Below are 18,766 nucleotides of genomic sequence, written 5' to 3'. Positions count from 1 at the left end.
AGCTAAATACAGGATGCTGGTTTTAAGTATGAAACTCTGCTAATCAGCTGGATAGTCTGGAGAGAAATGCTTGGTGGGTGGATCTGGACTCCCGGACCTGATTTTGCCCCCCCCTCCCCCCCCCCCCCCCCACCTAAAGGAAAGGAAGAAAAGATGACAGAGCTGCAGTTAGTCTTTTCTGGGCCCAAGAGAAAAGGGAAGCAGCATTGTTATGGGATAGGCCAAGGGGTCTGATCTGAGCACCTGTCCCAGCACTAGACAGAACAGTGCAAACAGTTTGTCATATGCTTCTGATCCCTCTCCATATGATTTTAGCTCTAGCACACAGGGAAGGTGCAAAGGTTGAATCCTATGCCCACTCACAGTTTTCAAAAATGAGGACCTAAATTTAACCTGTGAAATCCATATTTAGATGCCTAATAAAAACTGATTTTCAAAGGTGCTGTACGTCTATGGTTTCCTTTAGCTTCTGTTTTCAGCACCTATGAAAATCAGGCTAATTTTTAAATATGGAGCAAGGTGGCTAATTTTAGGCACTCAGGTTTGAAAATTGTGGCCACTATCATTTAAAATGATTTGTGTTCCAAGCATGTTATCAACCAGTATTGTATTGCCTCTGTGGATAAAAAAATATTTATTATCTTTATTAGAGTGTTGCTGAAATGTCATAATAAATATTAGTGCCCCCAAACAAACATCCTGTAAGGGAGAGTTTTTGCCCTTCTGTATTTTCAATCTAAACAGGCAAAACAGATAAAGGGTAAAAGGAAACATATTATACTGATTTTATAGATGAGAGAATTGAGCTACAAGACAGTGTTGCAAAACCAAATATATGTTTGTTTATTATTTATTAGATATTTTGTTGTTGCTGCTGCTGCTTAGCAGAATAAGGCTCTGAACCTGCATTTGCATTTACACATTTACTTAAACTTATGCATCTGTGTTACCCAGCTGAAGTCAATGGGACTGCTTGTATCCTTCAAGAGTATATCTTATGGGAGAAATGCTTTTTGATATCTTTCTCCCATTCATTTAACTTCTGTCATCTTATCTCTTCCTTTACAAGTGATTGAGATGAATTCATTACTATATTCCTCTCCATCTTGGGCACACTCCCATCCCCAAAGCTACACTAGACCCACCTGCCACAAACTCCCACATAGCTCATGAGTCCAAATCTTCTACCATACCGAATTCACCTATACTGCTCAGCCCATGAGTTTTCCTAGCCTACACTCTTCACTGTCCTTGAACTTCACAAGCCCTCAAAATGCCTAGTCCACAATCTCCTTCAAGTCACAAGCCCTAAATTGTACCTAATGCTGCTCAAACCCCTCAACACAGAACATACAAATATCACCAATCCTCCACTTATTTGCCATAGAGGGTAGGAATGTGTTTCCAAGCCAAATTCCAGCGTCTTTCCCTACTAGCTAAATTACTGGTCTCATTCTGGATCCCTACACTGTGGGGGCAAATTCTGCTCTCCCTACCTATGTAGTTATTTGCACTAGATACCCCCATTCAATTCAAGAGTTACTCAGAACTGACAACTGTGTAACTATGAATGGAATTTGGCCTTGCTTGCATTTTTTTCTCTCTCTCAGGAACAACCACCAACCTGCCAGCTTACTTTTCTAACGTTACTGCCCAATGAATGACTTGGCTTTGAAGCGCCCAGTACCTGGCCCCAGCTCGGCACTGTAGTTGCGTAACTCCTTCTCGGTGCAATGAACAGCCGCGGGGCTGCAAAGGACAGTTTCCCCGTCCACTTAACCAGGCGCCACCTGCCGTCGCATTGTCCCAGCGTTGCATTGTCCCAGCACACAGCGCTGCTCTTTTCCACAGCAAGGTAGTGAGAGCACCAGTCAGTCCCTCACGCTCATTCTACATTTAATCTTCAACGGGTGGTGGTGGTGGTGGGGGGGGGGGGGGAATCATCAAACAGAAACAGGAGCGCTAGTCAGAGCGCTAAGAAATCAGACTCAATGTCCAGCCCTGCTTAGCACGGCTCGGCAGGAGCCTCCGATGCCGCCTACTTTGGCGGGTCCAGGTGCTGTTTTGCTGTCTCTAGGTCCGTGCCGCTCCGCAGGTAAGGCGGAGACGTGCTGGGGGTGGCCCGACACCGACTCCACTTCTGGTCAAACATCCTGGTGAAGCGGCCCTTGCCAAGCGGATGTTTTTCAGCAGGCGGTGAAATAAGGGGTGTGAACGCTTTGTCCCCTTTACCTGCGGGCTGTGGCGGGGGATGCAGCCATGTATATGGACATTTTACCAAGGCAGGGGCCACCCCCCATATCTTACTTTGCACGACCAAGCCCCAAGGTCACTAGCTGCCGCCCACCGCGCGGAAACGGCCATGGCTGTGTCCAGCCATTCACCTGACAGGCGCTTGTGGGGACGAAACAGAAATGCCGGCTGCGAAACTTCGAGCGGCTGCCCACATACAAGGCGCGGACTCCGGGCGCTTGGAGGCCCCCTCCCCGCGCCCAGAAGTGTTTGCCTCGCCCTAGGAAGAGCGACCCCCGCCCGCCTTGGGGCGTCAGCGCGGGCTTACCTGCTGGGGGCTCCGCTCACCACCCCCGCGGGCTGCGGGGCTTGCTCCCTGCTCCGCGGCGTTTGTAATCCGGCATGCTGCTGGCGGGAGACGCGAAAGTTGTGGCGGGGCCGGGAAAGCGCGTCTCCGGCTGGCGAAGCGCTTCCCAACTTGCAGAGAGCATCTGGGGGCGGGCAGTGCCCAGGCAGCGGGGCTGGGCGCCGCGCACACACACAGGCTCCGCGAGCGGGTGTAATGTGGCAGGCGCAGAGCCGCTTCCGTCTCCGTGCCCCCTGGAGGTTGGGAGCGCCGCTCCCGCCTCCCTTCGGCAGCCAGCCCCAGCCGCTGACCCGCCCGGCTGCGCTTTCCCCTCAGGCCCGCGGCACAGAGCTACTCGCTTCAGCTGGGCAGCCTCCTGCCTCACGGGATTCGGACACCGAGGCGGCGCCGGGCTGAGAGGGGGGGGGGGAGATGCATTACCAAGGCAGGGGCCACCCCCATATCTTACTTTGCAGGACCAAGCCCCAAGGTCACTAGCTGCCGCCCACCGCGCGGAAACGGAGCCTGCCGCTCAGCGGACATAAACTGGGATAGAAGGTAGTCGGCCTCCCTAGGAGGTGGGGTCGGCCAGGGTATACAGCCCCGCCTCGTTCCTAAACCCCCCAGGGCCGGTTTGAACTTCATATTGCAACAGGTTTTGGGACAGAGCAAGAATTCCGCATCCCTAAATAAAAAGCAATGACACCGACATGCATGGCCACCTGTTACTCCCCTGCATGACATCCTTGCAAAGCTCTCCCCCTGGAGAGGCAAGCTCTGGCACAGGTCACGTAGGCTGAGGAGCTGGGGGGAGAATAAAGGAGCTGGCAAGGACACCCAAGGCACTTTTTTGAGGGGTTGGGGGACATGATGGATGTGGCCATATTGGGGAGACAAAGCTAAAGCCACCTCAATATCTCTCACTGCACAATTCTGACCATCTCCTTTTCATCACATGCCCCCAAGCACTGTTCCAACACTGCCTCTCCCTCATAATTGCTCTGACCCTTAAAGTCTCTGAGCAAATGGAAGGAATATAACACTGCTATCTAACATTGCTCCATCTCCTTTATCTAAACGGGTATAAGCAAGAAATTTACATCTTGGTGCACACAAAAAAAGAGCTGGAGATGGAGGACCTCATCTCCCCAGATTATCTGTCTTCTGAACCCCAGCTGGTAAGGATTCTCTAAGAAGAGGAAAAGTATAAGAAAGGGAAACAGACACCCTACCATTAGCTCTACCCACAGAAGCCACAACACGGGTGTGCCTACACTACAAAGTTAATTTGAACTAACAGCCGTGAGTTCAAATTAACTTTCATAGGTGCTACACATGCAAACCGCTAGTTCGAACTTAATTCAAACTAGCGGGGCACTTAATTCGAACTAGGTAAACCTCATTCTACAAGGACTAAGGCCTAGTTCAAATTAAGTAGTTCAAATTAAGGGCTGTGTAGCCACTTAATTCGAACTAGTGTGAGGCTATCCCTTCCCAGCTTGCCCTGGTGGCCACTCTGGGCACAACCAGGGAAACTCTTCTGCCCCACTCCCAACCCCGGAGCCCTTAAAGGGGTACGGTCTGGCTACGGTGCCCGTGCCAGGTGCAAGCCTGCCAGCACCCAGCCAGCAGACCCTGCAACTGGCACGCCACAAGCCAGCCACCCGCTGCCACCCAGCCCTCTGCCTCTTCCCGGGACCAGGCTGGTGGCTCCCTGGTGCCTGCCCGGGGCCGCAAGAGGCGGGCGCCCACCTGGTCTAGTACGGAGATCGTGGACCTCATCCAGGTTTGGGGGGAGGCCTCCAACGTCCATGACCTCTGCACTAGGCACAGGAAAGTGGCCATCTAGGGCATGTTAGCTGCCAGCCTGGCCACCAAAGGGCACATGCAAACCCAGGAGCAGGTTTGCATGAAAATCGAGGTGGTCCAGTAAGACCCCCGACCCTGAACCCTGAGCTTAGAACATAAGAACGGCCGTACTGGGTCAGACCAAAGGTCCATCTAGCCCAGTAGCCTGTCTGCCGACAGCGGCCAACACCAACTACACCAGAGGAGATGGACCGAAGACCAAGCCATTTGTCTCATGCCATCCATCTCCAGCCTTCCACAAACAGAGGCCAGGGACACCGTTCCTACCCTCTGGCTAATAGCACTCCATGGACCCAACCTCCATGACTTTATCTAACTTCTCTTTAAACTCTGTTATAGTTCTAGCCTTCACAGCCTCCTGTGGCAAGGAGTTCCACAGATTGACTATTTGCTTTGTGAAGAAGAACTTTCGCATATTAGTTTGAAGCCTGCTACCCATTCATTTCATTTGGTGTCCTCTAGTCCTTCTATTATGGGAACTAATGAAGAACTTTTCTTTATGCACCCTTCCCACACCACTTATGATTTTATATACCTCTATCATATCCCCCCTCAGTCTCGTCTTTTCCAAACTAAAAAGTCCCAGTCACTTTAGCCTCTCCTCATATGGGACCTGTTCCAAACCCTTGATCATTTTAGTTGCCCTTTTCGGAACCCTTTCCAAGGCCAAAATATCTTTTCAGGGGTGAGGAGATTACATCTGTACACAGTACTGAAGATATGGCGTACCATAGTTTGATACTTCCCCTCCTTCTTCCCCTGGCTTCCCCCTTCCAGCTCCCTCCTCCCAGGTTTCCCCCTCCCCTCTCCCACCCTCCCACCTCCTTTTCCCAGTCTCCTCAGAGGTTAATCCCTACCCCGCCACCCCCAGTTTTGTTAAATAAAGATAGTTTCTATTTTTGAACACGTGTCCTTTTTTTTTTTTACATCAGAAAGGGGAGCTAGGAAGGGATAAGTGGAAGGAGGTGAGGGAGGAATGGGATATAAGCCCCCAATGGGGAGAACTGGGGTGGCTCTGCAGGCTCCTCAGGGTGGAAGCTCTCCTGCAGGGTATCCTGGATCCTGACAGCCCCTCGATTGACCCCCCCCCCCCGGATGGCAGCCTGCGGCAAGTACAGCCGGGCTGATGGCTGAGTGCTGTGATGTGCCGAGTATGGGCACTCAGGGCACTCCAAGACAGGACTGCTTTGCTGTCCCTCATCGAGGTAGACAAGCAAGCAGGGAACCCTGAGAACTGTCTGTCTGGTGTGGGGGTCGGGTCCCTTTAAGCACAGCTCTCGGCTAGCCTGAGACAGCAGCTCCACACTCGAAGTCCTAACCTGATGCCCTGCTGGCACTGCTTCCAGCGAGCCTTAACTTCGGTTCAGGGTCCACTCAGTGTGGACATGCTATTTCGAATTAGCAAAACACTAATTTGAATTAGTTTTTAGGTCTAGATGCACTAGTTCGAATTATCTTAGTTCGAATTAACTAATTCAAATTAAGTTAGTTCGAATTAGTGCTGTAGTGTAGACATACCCTACTTGAGGAACAGAGACAGCTTTGGACCCAGGGAGGGATCCTATCAAAAAGCAATTCAATCAATAGGACCACAGAAGCATGTGGTGAGAGACATTTGGTTTGGATTCGGCTTAGTTTTAGCTGCATTTTACTTTTTTTTTAAAAGTAACCAATTCTGAATTTTCTGCTCTCTTACTTGTAATAACTTTAAATCTATAGGATGAGCCTTTTATGCTTGTAGGCTGACTAGTGATGTCAAGATTCTTAGCCATAGCAGCTTAGCATTAAGGCACCCAAAGTTACAAAGCAGGCAATGACAGAACTCCTTACTGGCTTGCGTGACCCCAAAATATCACAACCACCCATCCCCATCTATACCCCTCCACCTGCTGCACCATTCCACATTCTCCCTCATGATTCTGATCTGAAACAAAAACAAAGGTTATATAAAAATTCAACATGAAGAGCTCATGTTAGAGCAACTGAATATCAAGAGTCCCTGAACCAAATATCGTAACTTGATTTCGTTTGATCACGCTCTGTTCCACTGTTGAAAAAACATTCACCTATTTCCATTTTTCCTCTATTTAATTAATGCTAATTTCCTTGGTAATACTTCTATAATAAAATCACAATCAGCATGTGAATTGTAGAGCACTTTAAAGTATCATTCAAACCAGAATGTTTGGTCTCAGGACTAAACTCACAGAATGCAAATAGAGAGAAAGGAACATTCACATGGCATGTTCTGTACTAACTACCAAGGGAAGAACCTGAACTTGTAGTACTTGGGTTCAACTCAAGTTTGAGAACCATAGCATGTCATCTTGAGCTACTGGGACAACAGCCTGCCTGGAAACTCTCTCGTTTCAATATAGCCCGAGTCTTGCTGCACAAATGCACATCAACCTGTTTGGCACAAGCCAATTTCTAGATACAAACTATAAGATAAAACTTTCATCAGTGCTTTTTCCAAAGAAGGAGTTGGTGATGAAATGCCAAACTATTGAGACCAGTTGGGGGATTATTAGAGCTATATATAAACCCCAGGCCTGTGCTAAAATATGTTAGAGGAATGAACATTTTCTAATATGCTGTTTAAGGAGGACTCTATCTCAGGAGCCCCTTCCTGAAAGGACCTCTTGTGTGGAACTGTAACATTGCCTAGAAGTTCAATGAAGCACATTAAATTTTAAGATAATTTCAGTAAGCATGCAGGTTTTAGAATACTCCATCTTTAAATAAAAAATGATGCTCAACCCGATAGCACAGCTGGTGCTCTGGTATAATATGCCTCCATTAAGCCATTGTATGAAATATAAGTGGAATAGATGGTATGTAAATTCTCCTAGATATTCATTTCTATAATATTTTATAAGTTTATAAAACATCTTTTTTACAAATTTAAAAGTATTTACTTTTGCAGAAGTCAAATATTTTCTAACCAAGGAATTTCCATTTTTTTAAATAAAGGAACATTCTGCACCACACTAAGAGTGAAGATACATTAAATCCATTAATATTTATGACTGTGGGGCTGTATACACTAAAAATGGATTTCAGTGCACAAGGTGTTATGTGCATAGACATTTATTAACTGCCAGACTTCCACAAGAAATTCCTATCCACTGGTCACATGCCCTGGAGTTCTGCAGAGGAAGTATGCATAAGAAAGACTCCTGAGGGGGTGGAAGGTTATGCTTGACCCTCTCAATCACCTTCTGGAAATGAGGTTATCAGACATTCCTAAATAAGCAAATAGAAAAAGATGACTGTAGATTGGATGGGAAGTTCTTACTTTATCCTAACTCATTCCTAGTTTATGCCCTTTAAATTTTAAAGCACCTGAACATTTGTTCTTCCAGTTGATAAGAAACTGTCTTACTAATTTGCCGATTTCACAACCCTAGGGATAGTACTGAAAATAGGGCAGTCATGTTCATAAGAGTAAAATTCCATGAATTCCATCTTTTTCAAATAAAGCCTTGCAACCTATGGACATAAGAAAAAAAGGCAACTCTAGTGTATTTCAGACTTTTTATCCTGAAAAACCTGAATTTCCTGTTGTTTGTTATAATAAAAAGTTAGGGCTGTCAGTTAATCACAGTTAACTCAAGCCATTAACTCAAATTAATTGCCCTTGCACTGTTAATACATTTCAATTGGTATTAAATATTTCTGAATATTTTTCTACATTTTAGATATGTTGATTTCTGTTACAACACAGAATACCAAGTGAATATACAAAGAGAATATAAAGCTCACTTTATATTTTTATTACAAATATTTACTCTGTTAAAATGATAAAATAGTATTTTTTAAATTCACCTTATACAATTACTTTAGTGCAATCTCTTTATTGTGAAAGCATAACTTATAAATGTAGGGAGTTTTATTATATAACTACACTCAAAAATAAAATAATGTACAATTTTAGCACCTACAAGTCCACTCATTCCTATTTCTTGTTCAGCTAACTGCTAAGACAAATAAGTTTTGTTACAATTTGCAGGAGATAATGTTTCCTGCTTCTTGTTTATGATGTCATCTGAAAGTGAGAACAAGTATTTGCATAGCACTTTCCTAGCTGGCATTACAATCAGTACCTGACTGACTGGGCAGGGCTGATCAATCACCTGTGAAGCTATGCTGCCACGCGGCTTAGAGGGAACACTGGCCCTTTGACATAGCGCATGCGCCATGGCACCACGGCGCATGCTCGGGGCTTCTGCAAGCGCGGGGCCCGGGGCAGCCGCCCCGCTCACCCTACCCCAAATCCGCCGCTGTGTAAAATAACAATGATACTAAAAGAAGGTAAGTAACTTTAACATGTAGAGATAATGGCAGGGATTTTAAAAGGCATTTATGGGAGCTAAGCACTGAATTCCTAACTCTGACATGCTTATGCTCCTTTAAAAATCCCTCCTAAAAAGAATCACAAACCAGAGTTACTATTATAAGGTATTTTCCTGCTTCATCTCTTGTGATTCTCTAAATTTTCCAAGTAGAACTTTCTTGCTTGGCTGGATACTTGGACCCTTTTGGGCATGTTTACACAAGGATAGAAAACCCATGGCTTGCCCGGGTCAGCTAACTTAGGCTTGTGAGGCTCAAATAGGGTTGAAAGTGAGGGATCCTGGATAGTGTTCCCTGTAAGCTGAGCACTTCAGTGGCCACCCAGGTGAGATTCACATGCTGCCCAGCTGATTAGCAGAGCACTCACAGTTCCCACAACCAGCAACAGGTGTTTCTATTGGTGGTGCATGTCAGCAATGCCTTGGTGCACAAAACAAAACTTATTCTGCACATGGATGGAAAAAATTAGAGGGAACACAAGTCCCAGAGCTCAGGTTCCAACTCTGCCCCAAATGCCTACATCACAATTTTCAGCCCTGCAGCCTGAGTCCCATGAGCTAAGTCAGCTGAGGGTTTTCTATCCCTAAGCAGATGTACCTTTTTTCATCCCATCTTTCCAGGGCTCTGTGTACATCTTTCTAGCATTGCATCTTCGTTTCTTCTATTCACAGCAGTGTCCTATTGGCTGGCTTTAAAGTAAACCTTATGAAGTGGAACAAATGCTGGAATATTTGCTGTAAGTATGAAAGGCCTTCTCCAGCAATACAGTAAAATCTTGAAAGGTAATAAAACACACATAAAAGCATCAGTTACACACAGATCTGAAAGTGCTATAAAATGCTTCAGTAATTCCTGATAAGTGTATAATAAGCTTATTGTGCCCTTTGAAAGAATAAGTCATTTGAAACTACTCTACAACAATACTTATTGAGGATCTATGAAGTCTATGATTTAAAAAACCTTCCTAAATTAACAGCTGACAAGGAAATAAACCTGTTCCATTTCCACTCTAGTTGAAGTATTATGGAAGTATTCAGTGAACAGAACAAACAAACCCCCTCTTCTCTTATCCTTCCCCAGTCATGTTTGAAGAAATTAATTCTACATAGAAATGATAAGACAAGAGTCAAGAAAAAATATCAAACAGTAAATTAACCGACTTTCCTCACCCTGGAGCCTGAAGTGTCTTTTCCCCTTTCCGTTGAAAGTCTCTAATATACAATTTGCCTTTTCCAGTTTAGAGTTTAACCCATCCTATCAAGCTACATGCATAAAAATACAATTACAAATATTTTTATTTAAATAATTTTATGTTAACCCCTCTTGGACACAGTACTTAGGGTACCTCTACACTGCAACACTATTTTGAAATAACTAGCACTATTCTGAAGTAACTTAGTACGCGTCTACACAGCAGGCAGTTATTTTGAAATAGTGTCAAGATAATGTCAAGCTGGAGGTCTTCTTACTCTGTCTCCTATAGCCCTCATTGTATGAGGAAGAATGGAAGTTGGAGGAAGAGTGCTCTATTTCAAAATAAGCTACTCAATTGATGTAGCTCAATTTGCATAGCTTATTTTGAATTAAGCCCTGCTGTGTAGATGCACCCCAATTAGCAGAGCTAAGCCCCAGGTGTGTCAGTGGTGAGTAAAGTACCCTATGACAGGATCCCTGAGAAAATTCAGAAAACCAAGGATCTGCAAGCATAACTTCAATAATATGAAATAGATGGACAACTTAGTACATAATAGACATTAATGGGGGCCACCTAGAAAATTATAGTTAAGTGACAGCATGGATTTACCAACAGAGGTCACGCCTGATAGCACTTTACCTGCTTGTATTAGTATATTTATAATTTTCACTGTAAGGCTTTGTCTACACTGGCATGAATTTCCGGAAATGCTTAAAACGGAATACTATTCCGTTTTCAGTTTTTCCGGAAAAGGAGCATCTACATTGGCAGGCTGCTTTTCCAGAAAAGCCCTTTTTCCGGAAAACCATCTGTGGCCAATGTAGACGCGCTTTTCCAGAAAAGAGCCCCGATCGCTATTTTCGCGATTGGGGCTTTTTTCCGGAAAAGACAACTGGGCTGTCTACACTGGCCCTTTTCTGGAACAGTGTTCCGGAATAAGGACTTATGCTCGAGCGGGAGTAGAACAGTTTTTCCGGAATAGCGGCTGATTTTGTACAGTAGAGCATCGTTGCTTTTCCGGAAATTCAAGGGCCAGTGTAGACAGCTCGCAACTTATTCCGGAAAAGCGGCTGATTTTCCGGAATAAGTGGCCCAGTGTAGACACAGCCTAACTGTTCTAATTTACCACAGATAAGCAGCAACTACAGTAGAATCAGCTTAGCAATGTATAAGTGGCCCAAGAATATTTTAGGATTAAAGATAACTGAGATAAAAATTAGCTCCTTGTAGTGGGGTCAGCCCATTTGTGAGCGCCCCTCTGCGATCAAGGGTTGTCAGCTAAGCTCTTTGCCTGGCAGTCTGGCACTTCATTGCTCCCTGAGCCACTTCCCCTGGATACTGCCCTGTCTGATCCTCACAAGGCTCTGAGGCTAGGATCTCTCTAGCCCTGTCTGCCCTCATCCAAGTCTAAAGTTCAGCTTACACTCGGAGCTGTCCATAGTGCTGCCGTTCTCCCAGTCAGTATTTAGAACTACCTGAGTCAAGCTCCTGTAAGGAACTGCCAGGCCCTAGCCCAGGAGCTTCTTTTATACTTACTTGGTGGGCCCTGATTGGCCACCGCGGAGATAGCCACTCTGTCCTGCCTGGAGGACCTCTCTTCTGCTCTTCTCGCTGGGATGGGGCGTGGCAAGGCCTCCCATCTCCTGTAGGGGACGTGTGGGCTTAATCCAACCCATCACACGCCTACATTGTTTATTTCTTCCCACACCAGTGGAATAGGACCACACTTCAGATTATATTAAATACACATGTTAAAAGGAAGTGATATGCACTAGGCTTTCTGTATGATTGCGTCTCGGACATTATTAATTTGATTTACAGTTACCTCTGATTAAATCTTTCAGAAACAATCTAAATTTAGATTCTTAAAACAAATAAATATTCTGTCTTACTATTACTTAAAAACTGGTAGGTTTAAACATCCAAAATACCTATTGAAATCAGTAACAGTAAACAAAACGTATTTTCTATTTAACTCAATGGAGATTTGGGGTACATACGGAATACAGTTTTGGACAGAGTGTATGTAAATTTAGTAAAGACAAACATTTCAATTTTATCAATACAATTTGAAAAATAAATGTAGATATTTAAAACGTCTGAAAAATATTGCTGGGTACCATGTATACTATGTCACTGGTAAATGAGATTTTGGAGCTGCGGGTTTTGCAAATTCAAAAGCCAACCTGATTTTTTTCCATGTGTCACTTCATTGCCAGAAATAAAGATTCTACAGGCCAAATTAGTCCCACATTATACCGGTAAACTCATCTTTTTCAGATTTGGCCCTCAATACCAAGTCATTATAAATTATTATACTTAGTGCTCTGTCCACTAAATGGAAGTTTTTCTAGTGACTTTAGTTTGTATTAGATTAGGCCTTTGCAATTGATGTACAAGAAGGAGTAGATGTCAGTTCACATTTTGTTAACTGTGTTGTCTCTACACAGTTAGTACAAATAAAAAGCAATAATAAAAATTGTCACTTAGGATATCTGATTCTGAAAATAAGGATACATCGAAAAAGAAGGAATTACCAGTAGCCTGCATCTGAAAGTGGCTAGTAATAGATGCTTCAAAAGTGTAAGATGATAAGCTACTTTCAATAACCTGCCAATGGGAAAGTTTCTCTCTAGTTCACTTACTGGTTGATTTATGTCTCGATAGTGGGTGGTTTGGTTAATCAAGCAGGCCTCCTGGTTTGGGCTTCCAATCTCAGCCTTTATTTCAGTTTAATAAATCCTTTTGCTTTCTGGATGAGATACTTGCTGGACTGGCCTCATTGGTAACCCTTTCATTGCCCTTCTGGGGTGGGTAGAGGGACCGAGGCCTTTCCACTCCTCTGGTTCCAACTCAGATGCTTGAAACATAGGAGCATGCAATAGCCTGGATTTGGCTCACTCTTGCATACATTTCCTGGATCACTTACGATAGTGTCTCAGTTTCAAGTATGGCCACCATTGAGTTACAGTCCTTGCCTCGAATACCTATGGTCTAGGGCAGGAGTGGGGAACCTTGTGTGCTCCATCCCCATGATGGGGCAGCAAGGGGGCTGGAGCACCAGCGCAGGCTCCCCAATGCTAGGGTAGGCTCTGAGCCTCGGGAGGTGGATCCAGGCAAACTGGGTGCCCCACCACTGGTCTAGGGTCAAGGCCTGTGACACTCATGTCCCCTTGCCCTTAGTTCAACTCAAATACATTTGAATTTATGTCAAATAATGTTGAATTTCACTGAATGTTCTTTTGATTTCTGTATTACAAGAAAGGGTAAACAGGAATGTTCATCTTATTTTATATCTTTCGTTCTTTTGTTTACATCTCCTTTCTAAATCAAACAGTCCTTCTTCTTTCATCCTCTCCTCAGACACAGTCTCCTTCCATTAATTTAGTCATTATTGTCATCTATATCTGGACTGCTTCTATTTCTGTATGTTTTTAGTAGATGGGAGATCTGATTTGAATACAGAATAAAAAGTGAGGACATGCCTTTCACAGATGTTATAATATTTTCAGTTTCATTTTGTATTCTATTCTTCATCTATTCTAATGTTTTGTTTGCATTTTGGATAGCAGAGTTGGTAACTACTGTCAAAACCAAATACAGGTAACATGAAAATAAAAAGTGAGTCCAACATGCAGTCACTTACCACTCTTCAGTATTATGAAAACTAAATATTAAAATGTAATCTGTACACTTTTAACATGAGGTAAAGTGACAAACTTTACTTTGTCCCAGTGGGAAAGATAGCACAGGTCTCTACTAAGGAAGCCATCCTGCTTCCATTGAAATCACAAAGGGTTATGTCTATATTGCAACTAAACACCCGTGACTGGCCCATGTCTGCTGACTTAGGCCTATTGGGCTTGGATTGTGGTGGATGTAAAAGTGTGAAGTAGACATTCCCCAAGTAGCAGTTTCACCTGTTGCACAGGGCCCTCAGTCTCTAGTCCAGTGATTAAGATACTTGCCTAGGTTGTAGGACATTTTTTTGTTCAAATCCACAGCTACCTGTTCAGCAGGGGTTTGCACAGGGATTTCCTCCCTCCTAGGTGACTGTCCTTTGAGGTGGGTCATCCTTGTCCAAATGCCCTTTCTTTCCCAAGAGGCCATTGTCTTCTTGGGATGGGGAGGGGATTCAGACAGGGATGGCTCACCAGTGACTCTCCCCAGGAGGTAGGAGCTCAAAGCTCACACTCCTCAAAAGAGTAGGAGAATGCCCTCTGGTCTGCCACAACCTGGGCCTGTATCATGATGGACAAGAGTGAGTGGGGGTTTTTACTGCCCAGCAGTAGCAATTCCTCTTTAATTAAAAAAAAAGCAAGAGTGGCTGCAAATGGCCTCCTGATTAGCTACAGGGGCTATGCTCTCACATACCAGAGACATTCCTGCCTGACCAAGCAGGGATTTGATTCAGAGGCACTCACACCCTAGGCAAACACCACAGAGGGCTTTGGAAGCTTACTGTGCCCTGGTTAATATATAGTTCAAGTGGAACACTTGACTGTAACAGCTCACACTGCCTCTCATTTCTCAACAATCAGAAAGGGGACTTGAACCCACACCTCCTTGCCTCTAGGGCCGGGACCCTAAGCACAGGAATACAGAGAGAGTCAAAAGGGTTATGTGGCCCAATTCTCATTTCATATTTACTGACTGTGACCAGCTGTGAACAGAAGTGGCAGAACGAGCCCCCACTTCCCATCACCAGCTAGGTCAGCACTTAAGCCGTTTATTTGGCAACAAATTCAAGCCCCTTCTCAGGGAGCATAAAGTGGAAGTTGAACTATCACCCTGGATTACAGGAAGACTCATGGGGTGAATGTGGCTCAATGACTAGTCATTATTTAACAACAGTGGTCCAGTTTCAAAAGGAAACACCAAGGGAGCCAGCACATTGGAATACTTCCTAGCCCAGCGTTTAGGCCAATCACTTGAGAGGTAAGAGAGCAACAAGCAGATGTGAACCCCAACCTACTGGGCACACATCTAACCAGTAAGCTACACAGGGTGGTTTATTGGTACTTTGGCCCAATGAGTATGTACTGAAAGTGGATTAGCTTCATCAGAAAAGAGCAAGGGAGGTCCTAGGTGAGCCTATCATCTAGCCCAGAATTTAAGCCATTCACTTGAGAGGTAAAAGACAAAGGTTCAAATCCCTTTTCAGCAAGCATATAGGGGCATATTTCTATATTCAGTGCCTGAGCTTTATATAGGCCCCTCATTGTTCACCCCACTGACCTTGCTTCTAATTAGTGGTGGCCTTGTAGCCTGCATTTCTCCCCTATTTGCTGCTTAATTGGTTAATTTCTGCCTGGCCTAATTCTCTCACACATCCCTTCAATGGCCAGTGTAAGGAATATCCCCTACCCCTTACAACAAGTCTACATAGTAGAAGCCTTGTGTAAACCCTAATTCATCTGTCTACTTCTATTATTAAATGAAAAAAATTCCCACATAAGCATGTGCTTAAATCTATTGACTTTAAATGTATATAAACACACATGTTTAAAATAAAGCACTTGCTTAAATACCTTGCTGAACAGGGATGGACTCCAGCACGTGTTTAAATGATTTGCTGAATTCAGACCATATGGTCATAGTGTGCTTGGGTTCTGGATGTGTTCTGATCAAATAGGTAACCGGTCATCATAACAATTTCCAAGATATTCAAAAAATGATTTTTTAATATCAGAACTATCTTTATGCTTTCAAAATTATACCCTTGAAACTATATAGATACTTCTATTGAAAGCAGTCTTATCTTCGTACAAGGACAGAGCTGTTATGATTTTACATACAGAAACTCTTCTTACTGTATATTTTAGAAATGTGTGTCTGTTTGTCCGTGAGTCTGTTTATTCAAGAACTCCTCCTAAACCGTAAGAGCTATGATAACCAAATTCGGTATACAGCTTCTTCTTGCCATAACTAAAAGCATAGTAAGGATTTGGTTGTGACAGGAAAATGGGATGTGCCTGGTTTTGATTGTTTCCTATAACATGGAAATGGAGGGATCTGGTAGGAGGGACAGTTATACTGTGTAATGACCACAGCAGGGCAGCAAGAAGCCAGAGAAAGGAAACAGCTATCTACTATATATTTCAGAGTGTTTGTCTATTTGTGTGTCTTTCTGTCTGTGTGTTTGTCTGTCCCCTAGCCAGGGGGCATGCATCCCTCCCCTGGTTCAATGGCCATTAGCCAGCATAGCTATGAATGGCATCCCAAGCCTCTGTTTGTCAGAAGCTTGGAATGGGTGACAGAAGAGGGATCACTTGATGATTACCTGTTCTGTTCATTCCTTCTGGGGTACCTGGCATTGGCTACTATCATATGACAGGATACTGGGATGCAGGGACCTTTGGTCTGACCCAGTATGGCCATTCTTGTGTTCTTATATCTGCTGCAGGCACAGCAGCCATGAACAGGTAGTTCTCACCTAGCCCCAAGTTGCTGCAGTGAGAGGGCTGGGGTAGTCATCTATCCTGGGGCAGCCTGCATTCTGAACACCTCATCCCAGCCCTACCTCAGAGCAATGATGTAAATGAAGAAAAACAAACCTTGTTTGAGTTACGGACCTAAGCAGTGCCAATTAAATCTTCTAATTAATTACGAATAAAGTGTTTTAACCATTTAATAGTGCTGGAAATGTCCAGAGACATTTGCTGCTAAATAGGGATACCCTTGTTGGGCAAATTAATCCCTGATTTAATCATACGGGGGATGAATCTGAACTCATAAAATAAAATAAATCCTTCAGTGGAGTTTCTTGCTAAAGATAGAGTTAATGGAAACAGTGAAAGCAGAGAGGTCTATCTTGCACTCAATCCTAACAGGCCCATGATAGATGGAGACTTTTTATCCTTGTCACTATCCAGTTCTGCCATCATCACAGATTATGTTATTCCATCAAAGGACAGTGAGCTCATGGAAGAAATAGCCTTCGACTATGCAAGAATCTAAACATTCAATAGTGGCCAAGCAAGGCACTTGATTAACTAAGCTTCATGAAACCTATCAAGCAAGATCTTTTTCCATATGGATATATTAGGGCACAGAGAGGTTAAGTTATTTGTCCAAAGTCATGATTCAGTGACTGAAGGGGAAAATTCAATCCATGAGTCCTGATTCCCATTTCCCTGCACTTGCCCCTAAACTATGCCCTCCTTTCTTTTTCCTAGTCTTATGTTTATGAAATTTGGTTAAAAAAAACCCACCATATAGTAGGAAACCCTAGATTTTATTCCTTTTCTTCTTTTTGTACATGTTAAAAAATTTGGGAAAAAATGTGAACTCTATTTTATTAGTTGTACTCAGGAAAACAAATGTTCCATCCTATCTCCAACTCTTAAGCGTGTTGCATAATTGACCAGGAGGTATATTACAGATTTTTGTCTTCCTCTGAAATATTTGTAAATACCATTGCAGGAAGTTACAAATTATGGGACTCAGTCCTCTATCTGCCTAAGGCAGGGGTGGGGAAGCTAAGGCCAAGGGGCCAGATCTGGCCCCTAAGGCTCAGAGACCATCACCCCCAGCACTGGGTAGCCCTCGCTGAAGCTTAAGCCCCCCATTGTTTCCCCACCGTGGGGCTAGAGCCCACAAAATCTACTAGCTTGCCCCCCCCCCAGCTCTGGTGTGCAAGGGAAATGTGGGGAGTGTCAGTCAGAGGCGAAGTCTATGAGGGGCTTGTTTTGTTTTGGGTGTTTTTGCTTCTCACTTGTGTGTGACCCCCAACTGATTTTTCTGTGGGTCAGTGGGCCCCAACTCAAAAAAGATTCCCCACTCCTGGCCCAAGAGCTGAGTCAGTTACCATAATATCTGAACACCTCACAATCTTTCATGTGTTTAACTTCCCCAACATTTTGCTGGGGTACATAAGGACCATTATCTCTGTTTTAAGGACCTCAGTGAGAACTGAGGTATAGAGAGACTAAGTGACTTGCCTAAAATCTCTCAGAAAGTTTACTGTGGAATAGGGACTTAAACTCCTGCCTTCTCAAATTCTAGGCTATTGCCTAACATGGGGGTAGGCAATCATTTCTGAAGATCCCAGCAGGGTGGTCCTTGAGCTGGATCCGTGGTTTGGCAGACTGGATCTGGCCCTCAAGAGGTATCTTACCTCTGTCCCCTTCAGCCTAACAGCTCAATAAATGGTTTTCAAACTATGGGTCTTGACCCAGCACCGGGTCGCACAATGTCAGGCACTGGGTCACCATGCTATAGGGTGACCTGGTGATTAGTGGGGGTGCTAAGGCAGACTTTTTACCTATGCTAGTACTGTGGACCATGCTGCATCCCATAAGCAGCGAGCAGCAGGCCTGGTTCCTAGGCAGGGCTTCATATGCTGTCTCGCCCCTTGAGCTCTGGCTCCACACTCCCATTGGCCAATTGCTGGCCACTGGGAGCTTGGGGTGAGCCTGTGCCTGTAAGCAAGAGCAGTGTGTAAAGTTGCTTGTTCGTCTTCGCCTAGGAGCTGGACCAGCTGCTGGTTGCTTCTGGGGTTCAGTGTGGTCCATGCTGCCAGGAGAGGCAAGAAGCCTGCCTCAGTACCCTTGCTGTGCTGCTGACCCAGAGCTGCTGGAGGTAAACCCATACCCAACCACTAGTGCCAACCATCTGCCACTCCCCACCCAACCTAGAGCCCCCTCCTGCACACCAAACCCCTCATTCTTCCCCCTGCCTGAAGCCAGCACATCATATCATTATGTTGGGTTGAGAGCACCAACAATTTTCTTCAAATGGGTGGCAAGAACAATTTTTTGAAAACC

General features: G+C 44.6%; 1 protein-coding gene across 10 annotated transcripts in view; it reads right to left on the bottom strand.

Annotated features, from left to right (window-relative positions):
* The window catches only part of SHANK2 (SH3 and multiple ankyrin repeat domains 2), a 690,873-nt gene extending 687,867 nt beyond the window's left edge, over window positions 1–3,006 (bottom strand). For 7 of the 10 annotated variants that reach the window (XM_075927691.1, XM_075927688.1, XM_075927694.1 and 4 more), the window contains exon 1: window positions 2,561–3,004. The gene's annotated coding sequence lies outside the window, so the exon portion shown is untranslated. Of the gene's footprint in view, window positions 1–2,560 lie in introns of all 10 variants that reach the window. The other 3 variants (XM_075927697.1, XM_075927699.1, XM_075927698.1) reach the window with 1 other exon arrangement.
* Window positions 3,007–18,766: the final 15,760 nt, after the last annotated feature.

Source organism: Pelodiscus sinensis, chromosome 4, assembly GCF_049634645.1.
Source record: "Pelodiscus sinensis isolate JC-2024 chromosome 4, ASM4963464v1, whole genome shotgun sequence".
Classification (NCBI taxonomy): Eukaryota; Metazoa; Chordata; order Testudines; family Trionychidae; genus Pelodiscus; species Pelodiscus sinensis.
This window is presented reverse-complemented; position numbering and strand designations above follow the sequence as displayed.